General features: G+C 45.8%; 1 protein-coding gene across 1 annotated transcript in view; it reads right to left on the reverse strand.

Annotated features, from left to right (window-relative positions):
* LOC115462937 (zinc finger protein Xfin-like) overlaps positions 1–9609 on the reverse strand; it is a 117252-nt gene that overhangs the window by 15739 nt on the left and 91904 nt on the right. The gene's annotated exons all lie outside the window — the stretch shown is intronic.

Here is a 9609-nt window from a genome sequence, read left to right on the forward strand (position 1 = left end):
CGCAGCCGCCAATACTAACACTGTCCGGCCGCTGCTGCTTCTCCTGTTGAGCAGCAGCGGCTGGTACAAAAAGAAAAAAGAAAAAAAAAAGATTTTAAACCTGAAACACAGCTCCGTAGACAGCCATCTGGCATTGGCTGTCGTCTCTGCAGCCACTCCTCCTCTCCCCTCTGATGTCGCTGCGCTCCTCCGGGGTCTTCATCCAGGGGCTGTGACGTGCAGGGGAGAGGAGGAGCGGCTGCAGAGACGACAGCCAATGCCAGATGGCTGTCTACGGAGCCGCGTTTCAGGTTTAAAATATTTTTTTTGCTTTTTTCTTTTTGTACCGGCCGCTGTTGCTCAACAGGAAAAGCAGCAGCGGCCGGACAGCGTTAGTATTGGCGGCTGTGGGTGGCGAGGGGGTTGATGTCCCCGAGGGGGGGTAGGGGCGGTGATGCGCGGGGGCGGAGGGGCTTGGGCAATCCAATTCAGTCAGTGCTCCGCCCTGACGTCATCATGTTGTGACGCGAGGGCGGGGCAGACACTCATGGGGAAAAGGCGATCTACACAACTACATCTTCTGGTTTCAGGCTGCCTTCCAGCTTCATTAGAACGTTGGAGGTGCGTTTTATAGAGAGAGATATCTCAGATATGATTGTAAAATTGGGACATCTATGCCAAAAATGGATGCATCTCCCTTTATCCCTTCTAGGTCGTATAGCATTAATTAAGACGGTACTTATTCCAAAATTACTATATCCTTTACAGACCCTTTCTTTATGGGAGTCTCAGAAAGACGAAAAGTTCTTTCGTTCTGTAATTCAGTCCTTTATTTGGACCAATAAGTCAGCTCGGATAGGCTGTCCCAAATTGACACTACCAAAAGTGCAAAGGGGTTTAGGGCTTCTTGATTTTACAACGTTGTAGCCAGGGCCGGTCTTAGTAAGTGCGGGGCCCTGTGCAGACCAATTTGGTGGGGCCCCATCCTAGCCCTGCCCTGCCCTAGCCCCGCCCCCACCCCAGCTCTACCCCATTGATTATTAAATTTTTTAGAACATTTTTTATTTATGAAATTTCAAATAAAGACAAATGAAGCTAAACTTGTACAGAAAAACTGATTGAAATAATAAGCACAATGCTATCATTAACCCCCCCTCCCCAGAAATTATTCAGTTCAAGTCCACTACAATTAGTAGTTCCAATTCTCATAACCCCGGGGGGTCAGAGGTGCGGACACACAATCTCTCCACTGCAAAACACTATACACAAACTTGTGCAAAAACACACTCATAACCTTACCAAACCATAACTGCACTAATTCCAAGGACAGGGCGAGCTACAACCTTATGTGTGGAAAGGCAGAACTGTAATTACACCAGGCTCTAAAACACCATTACACTACCTCGTGAAAAAAAAACAAAACAAAAGGGCTGCAAATACTACACGCTAGCAGGATACTGCACCTTGATCACACATGAAAAACACATGACACAACAGATATGAAGGCAAAATACTGAACTGGAAAGTTACCTCAAGAAGTCAGACTCAGCATGCAGCAATACTAGAAAAATGTAAACTTACATGCAAAATATCACAGATGCACATTTCCAAAAGCTGGCATATTCCAATTAATAAATTCTGAATAAAATACTTTTTTCTACCTTTGTTGTCTGATCTATTCGCTTTGGTCCCAGTGTCTTCTGTTTTATGCAGTGTCTTCTTTCCATTTGATATTTTTTCTCTCACCATGTCCACCATCCTCCTGTGTCCTGTCTACCATCTGTAGCCCTGTCCCTATCCTTTCTCCAGTTTCAGCATCTGCCTTCAAAGTGTTTCAATCCAGCCTTTAAATTCAGCAATTTCCCCTCCATCCATTTGCATCTACTTTCCTCACCTCCCCTACATCCATGTCCAGCATTTCTCCTCTCTCCCTTCCCCTCCATCCATGTGCATCTCCTTCCTTTGTCTTTTCTTCCCTCCATTCCATATCCAGCAATTCTCCTCTCTCCCCTGCCCTCCCCTCCTCTCCCTGGGCCCTGCCCTCCCATCCATGTCCAGCAATTTTCCTCTCTCCCTGGGCCCTGCCATCCCATCCCATCCATGTCCATCAATGCTCCTCTCTCCCCTTCCCTCCTCCATCTATCCAGACCCAGCAATTCTCCTCCCTCCCCTCCATGTCCAGCAATTTTCCTCTCTCCCTGGGCCCTGCCCTCCCATCCATGTCCATCGATGCTCCTCTCTCCCCTTCCCTCCTCCATCTATCAACAAATCCAGCTATTTTCCTCCCTCCCCTGCATGTCCAGCAATTAATCCTCTCTCCCTGGGCCCTGCCCTCCCATCCATGTCCATCGATGCTCCTCTCTCCCCTTCTCTCCTCCATCTATCCAGACCCAGCAATTCTCCTCCCTCCCCTCCATGTCCAGCAATTTTCCTCTCTCCCTGGGCCCTGCCCTCCCATCCATGTCCATCGATGCTCCTCTCTCCCCTTCCCTCCTCCATCTATCAACAAATCCAGCTATTTTCCTCCCTCCCCTGCATGTCCAGCAATTAATCCTCTCTCCCTGGGCCCTGCCCTCCCATCCATGTCCATCGATGCTCCTCTCTCCCCTTCTCTCCTCCATCTATCCAAATCCAGCAATTTTCCTCCCTCCCCTCCATGTCCAGCAATTAATCCTCTCTCCCTGGGCCCTGCCCTCCCATCCATGTCCATCGATGCTCCTCTCTCCCCTTCTCTCCTCCATCTATCCAAATCCAGCAATTTTCCTCCCTCCCCTCCATGTCCAGCAATTAATCCTCTCTCCCTGGGCCCTGACCTCCCATCCATGTCCATCGATCAATGCTCTCCTCTCTCCCCATCCCTCCCGCTCCCATGTCCACCTGCCCGCCCTCTTCTCTTCAAATCTTCAAGTATTTAAATTACCTCCGTTGCAGGCAGCTTGGCCGCGTCAGTGAAAACGCTGTCTGATGTCCCACCAGCCTTCCCTTCGCTTGTTCGTTCCCTCAGTGTCCCGCCTTCTTCTGACATCATTTCCTTGGGGGTGGGACACTGAGAGGGAACGAGCGAGCGAAGGGAAGGCTGGTGGGACGTCAGATAGCGTTTTCACTGATGCTGCCAAGCTGCCTGCAATGGAGGTAAATTTAAATACCGCTGGAGCGCCGGGAATCGGAAGCAAAGGAGGCTGACTGAGGTGCACTGCGCGGGGCTCTCTTAAGCGCGAGACCCTATGTGGCCACCTCGGTCGCCTCGGCCTAAGACCGGCCCTGGTTGTAGTAGCCTTGTTTCGATGGATACATGAAGTTATTACAGCTCATAGAAAGTACTCCCCAGAGGGCCTCCTTGACAGCTGCACTGAACCAGCCTCATTTTTGGCAGACCTCCATGGCCTGGCAATACCCCCCCCCCCCCCCCCCCACACACACACATCCTGCAGCCATTTTGGCATGCATGGCAGTGGTGGCACCTAGGAGTCCAGACAGATGGGGATATCAGCATTTCTTCCCATCCAAAGTAACCCAAAGTTTCTGCCAGGAATGGGCCCCTCAGTGTTCCAGACTTGGGCTAGGGGCTCCACTCTCACAATTAATGACATCTTAAATGTGTGTGTGGGGGGGGGGGGAGATCACATGCCCACCTTTTGCAGCTTCAATAAGTTTGGTCTCTGCCATCCACCCCTTACTTCCCATATCTCCAACTATGCCACTATATCCTCAATTCAGGGGTTCTGCGGGAGGGGGGGGAGGGGGTAACCTTAGCAAAACACTGCCTACCACGTCAACCACTCTCAATAAACCCTCATACGGATACAAAGTGGTGAGGGCGCAGAGGTCGGACACCCTCTTGCAAGGGCTTAATTTGCAGATAAAAAGGAACTGTGGAGCCAGGAAAGGCTTGGGTGGGCCAGGAGCAACAGGAGAAGAGGGGATGGATTAGGGATTACCGTAACTGTTCTCTCCATAACCTACAGGGTGCTTGGAAGGGAGGGACTAGAGAAGAATGCTCTTGCTTCTCTGGAGTCTGAAAATAAGCGGCGGAACTGCATTCCAGGTCGTTCCCCCACAAATTAAGCACTGCTCTTGCAACAGCTGGCAGATTCTCAGTCCCAGGAATTGCAGGCCATGGTGACCGTCCAAGACTTATTACACGCCCAATCTAAGGGGCTATTTGAGAAGGTCAAGAATGTGGCATCGTAAGAAACACAATTTAGAATATTACATAGATCCTATTTAACGAGAGCGCAGGGAACTCATATGAATCTATTGCCTGAGGGCATCTGCATGAGGTGTCTCGTTGCCACAGTCACCCTCTCACATGCACTCTTGGAGTGCACTGGTGTGAAAATATGGAATACAGTATTTGAGGTACTAAGACAGGTCCTGTAAATAAGCTTGCATGAGACAATCAGGTGTTCATAGACCAGGGCTTGTCAAAGGGGCAGATCAAGGTTTTGCCCACTGCGGTGTTGCTGGACAAGGACATCCTTCAGTTTTGGTCCTCCCTAGAGGATCCTCCTTACTATAGTTGGATTCTCTGGATGAAGGAGATGTCTTCCTATGAACTTGAATTATATTCCAAAAGCCACTTATTGGAATGGTTAGGCTATGTTTCTCTGTGGAATTGTGTTCTGTCCACATACTTTCACAGCTCAACCACGGATGACAAAGTACCTGCATAATTGTTTTTTACTTATTTATTATGACATTTGTATCCCGAATTATCCCAAGCAGAGTTCAGGTTCAATGTGGCTTACAATCCAATTATAAGCAAGTGCTATCTCTGTGGTAACAGCGGTTAGCATATCTGGGTTTAAAAAAGGTTTGGACAAATTCCTGGAGGAAAGGTCCATAGTCTGCTATTGAGACAGACATAGGAAGCAATTGCTTGCCCTGGGATTTGTAGTATGGAATGTTGCTACTATTAGAGATTTTGAATGGAATCTTTTTACTCTTTAGGATTCCGGAATCTTCGTTCTTTGGGGTTCTACATGGAATGTTGCTACTCTGAGATTCTGCATGGAATCTTGTCACTCTGTAGGATTCCAGAATCTTGTTATTCTTTGGGATTCTACATGGAATGCTGCCATGATTTGAGTTTCTGCCAGGTACTTGTGACCTGGCTTGGCCACTGTTTGGAAAACAGGATACTGGGCTAGATGGACCATTGGTCTGACCCAGTATGGCTACTCTTACATTCTGTCTCACAATCTTGGTTTTTGTACATGAGGCAACAGAGGGTTAAGTGACTTGCCCAGGGTCACAGGGCGCTGCAGTGGGACTCGAACCCAGGATGCTGGTATCAAAGTCCACTGCACTAACCATTAGGCGACTCCTCCACCTGATTCTACATGTCTCCTTTTATTTTATTCTGCTTCCTTCTCTGTTCTCATTTTTCTTTTCTCTGCATTTCCTTTACTGGACCAGAAAGATTTCATGTATACTTCTCTGTCTTACACTCTCACTGTGATGATTTGTTTGTAGAATGGGTAGTAGATTGAGGGGGTTATGGTGGTGGGGGGGGGGGGGGAAGGTTTCCTATATGAAAAAATGTTATGTTTCATGCATATATGCTCTTAATGTACGGATACTTTGATCACTGTTTTCAATGTTGGTATGGTATAATGCATAATCAATAAACATGATGTTACCAAAAACCCCACCTCTGAAACAAACAAACGTAATATATGCTGATTTACCACAATCTGCTTTAAAGAGGCTTCAGTGCTTTCTCTGCTGAGCCAAGCGTAGAGATTACGTTACACCTCTTTTCCTATATTTACAATGGCTGCCTATTTGGTTCAGAATTTGTTTTAAAGTTTTGCTATTGACTTTTTGAGCATTACAGATGGGTTCGCCAGATTATTTGTCAAACCTTGTCATACCCTATACCACCACTACGTGGATTTTCGAGGTCATTGAATGACTATCGTTTGGTTCTTCCTTCTCCTTTGCAGGCACATTGAGAATCGACAAGGTTGGGTGTTGTTTTTCTTTTTTTAGCACCTTCGCTCTGGAATTCTTTGCCTCTGGGACTTCATGCAGAATTGTCTTATAAACGATTTAAAACACAATTTAAAACACATCTTTTTACTGAAGCTTTTCAGTCTTATTAAGGAGAGCTGATGGGGACAATCACTGTGTGTATATATTGTTTTTGATTGTTGTATTGTTCTGGTTTTTTTTTTGTTTCATTTTGTGTTGGTTCTATTCTTTAGGGTAGTTTCTTTTATCTGTCCTATTTGAATTGGAGTTCTTTTCCTTCCTTCCTTTGATGATTTTATGTTGTACATCGCCTGGACTTGGCTTGTTCAAAATTTGGCAAACAATCAAGTGTTTATAATACACATTAACATAAACTAGAAACCAGTGGTGAGCAAAGCACGGTGCCAAAACGGTTCTAGGTCATTTAAAGACTCGAAGAATAGAACAAGGAGCGAGTGAGTACTGAAAAGGCGTACAAGGGTAGGGGGGAATTGACACATGGGAGGGGGGAATTATCCAGGGGGTAATTGACCTAGATGGCAATTGTCCAAAGGGTAATTGGTGGGTGAGAATTGACCAGGGGGAATTGTCCAGGTGGGAACTCGCTGGATACTACCAAAATATATGCATACAAGAGCCTTACCACAACAGGAATCAAAAACAAAAGTAAAACTACTAATCATCCTAATCAAATCATTTAATCCCACCCTCCTCTCTCTTCCCATGAAAAGCCTGCTTCTCCCACTGTAGGGGGGGCAGCTTGACTGTTTTGCTGAAACTGGAGTCAGTTTATACTAGAGTTAGATTTTGCTGTAAAGGACAATCTATTGTGCTTAGCTAAAAGAAGCTGTAACTTGTAACATGGCAGCCATTAACTTTGCTTTTTCTGTGAAATACATTTTCTCTCCGTCTGTGCCTTTTCTGAAATGTAAGGCTTGCAAGCTGACAGTAGCTCAGAGGAAGCAGCTGTAACCAGATAGCAGAAACCAGCTGGAACTTGTGCTGCTTATCAGTATATTGCCTTATATGGTATATGCAATGCCACATAACTGTGAATAGACTAGAGACCAGTGTTGGAAATAGAGGGTTGTGTGCAAAGCCAAAGATAAGTTTCGTTTCCTGGGTTTTGTGTAAGATCCTCTGTCTGTAACTGCGCATGACTACTGATAAGAGTGTATAAGAACGAGTGTCAGGTGACGCTCGGGACACACAGTATCCTGAGTCTGAACTTAGTACTGTGTCAGCTAGCTAATAACAGCTGTCATGCCTCTGGAACCATTTGCCTCTTGTCTCCTGTTACACCACCACTACCCGAAATCCAATAAAGGTCCGTGGCGTGAGTGAAAGAAAGTAAAAACTCCTGCTCAAAAAGAAAACTCAAATAATATGATATCAAGAATCACCCAGTGGAACTCGATAAGGCATCCAGTTGATTCAGTACATGACTATGAGCCCAGGGAGCCAAAGATTGAAAATACAGCCCCCAGACAGAATAAAAACAATGCTGAGATTTGAAAGTAAACTGCAGGTCTCTAAGCTCCATCAAAAGCAGATTATGCCATTTGTTCCTCCAAAACCCTACAATGGGGCTTCTGGTTTAGTCAAGTGCTTTGAAATGCAGTTCCTCCCCAATATACATTCTTTCTGTACCCAAGATTTCTGATGTTTATCTCTAATCCCTAAAGTAGATACCTGACCCAATATTGCACACCGGAGAGGAATGAAATTGTGTGCTGAAGGAACCGTTCCATATATCTCACCAAGGACCCCCAAAAGGACTTAATAACCGGGCATTAAGAAATACTACAAAGTATTAGGAAACATTCCACATGTTGGACAAAGAGGTGTAGCAGAACATCCCATCACATGCCGCCTTGATTCTGAAATACAGGCCCTAAGAATTACACAAACCTGACACTCCCTAAGTTCCTCACTCCGCACCCAGTGGGGTATACTACGGATACAGCGCAATAGATCCTGAGAATCTATTTGGGATTGCAGGTCTCCAGACCAACGGTTTGCTATTAAATTGAGGTCTCTCAACCTTTTGATTAACAAGATTGAGATACGGTCCCCCGACGACACATCGAAAAGATCTTGGAATTTGGAAGCCAAGTCAATTCTGAGGGAAGATGAACTCAGAGAAGCAATGTGCACTAGTGTCGGCACGGCCCATTCACTTTGGGCTGTGTCGGCACTAGCGCATGGACAGCCACTAGTGCTGTTTCGTAAACAGACCCCTTAGTTTTCAGTATCACAGTTAAAATCTGGACATCCAAAGTTTGATTCACCCAAATTCAGGTGTAGTGAATAAAGTGACCTGCAATTATGGGGGGGGGGGGGGGGGGGGGAACAGCTTGGGCTTAGATATAGCCATGTGAAGGGACATGGCTTTGATTCCTGGCTCAGGTCTTCCAAAGCTGGAGGTGTTACAGAGATAGAAAGTCAGTCACGACACAGTGGTGACACCCGGAATGAAATGTAGAGCCCATGATCTTACGATTCCCAAATGTGTCTGTAACAATGAACCTTATCCTACCATACATCACACTGTATTTGTTCCTTACCGGACTGGGCAAACACTTTTACGGTACATTGTAAGCCACATTGAGCCTGCAAAGAGGTGGGAAAATGTGGGATACAAATGCAACAATAATAAATAAATAAACATAATGAGAAAGCTGCTGAAAAGCTTACTGATCAGCGAAATCCAGCATCGCGGAAAAAAGAATATTTGGATCCCGCAAAGTACCATCAGGCAAGAGAAACTGATGTAAAGTAGTAAACCCCCTCTCCACCCGTCTCAACAGCCAAAGATTGTCTGTGCCTGGAGAAAAGGCCAAATTCCCATGAATGGGTAAAAGACCACTACAATGAGGATCAAAGGCCCACAACCTGCATTGCTCCATGGTGCGACCTCATCTTGATTATTGTGTTCAGTTCTGGTTAATGTATCTTTAAAAAAGATATAGCGGAATTAGAAAAGGTTCAAAGAAGAGTACTCCAGCTGCTGGGGTTCAGAATTTCAGCAACAGGACTTCCCCTCTAGGGGGCTGTCTCCCAGCTTAACCAGAAGCTAAGACCATCCATCAAAAGTGAACACAGGACCAAACCCCACAGTGGAATTCCAACCATGCCACCAATCTTCCCCTTCTCTAAACTCGTGGGGAGAAGATTTTCCAATTCCCTTATTCTGATCCAACTTTCTCCATTCAGTGTGTGTGCATCATGGATCCCACAAGCTTTAATCCCTTCATTGAATTAATCCGCTCATAATTTATTTATTTATTTATTTGTTGCTTATATCCCACATTTTCCCACTCGTGCAGGCTCAATGTGGCTTACAGTAAGTTAAATAATGTGTAAAAGAGTTCCCAGCATGCTGTCTGTCGGTCCCCATTGACATGCAGGAGGAGCTGTTGCACCCATCCCCCTCCGGTAAATGTTACAATGTTCAAAGCAAGGAGGTTTAATGACAGGACAGCATGACATCAAAAAGTTGAATCTGGCCCCACCACGCAGCTGCCATATTGGTGACACCCAAACAAACTATCCTCTGTCAAATGCTTATTGGCAGCATTTTTCTTTCATCTCAGTCACAAGTAGAGGAGTGTGGTAGCCGTGTTAGTCCACTGTTAAGGTTATCAATAGAAA

The sequence above is a fragment of the Microcaecilia unicolor genome, chromosome 1, assembly GCF_901765095.1.
Source record: "Microcaecilia unicolor chromosome 1, aMicUni1.1, whole genome shotgun sequence".
Taxonomy (NCBI): Eukaryota; Metazoa; Chordata; class Amphibia; order Gymnophiona; family Siphonopidae; genus Microcaecilia; species Microcaecilia unicolor.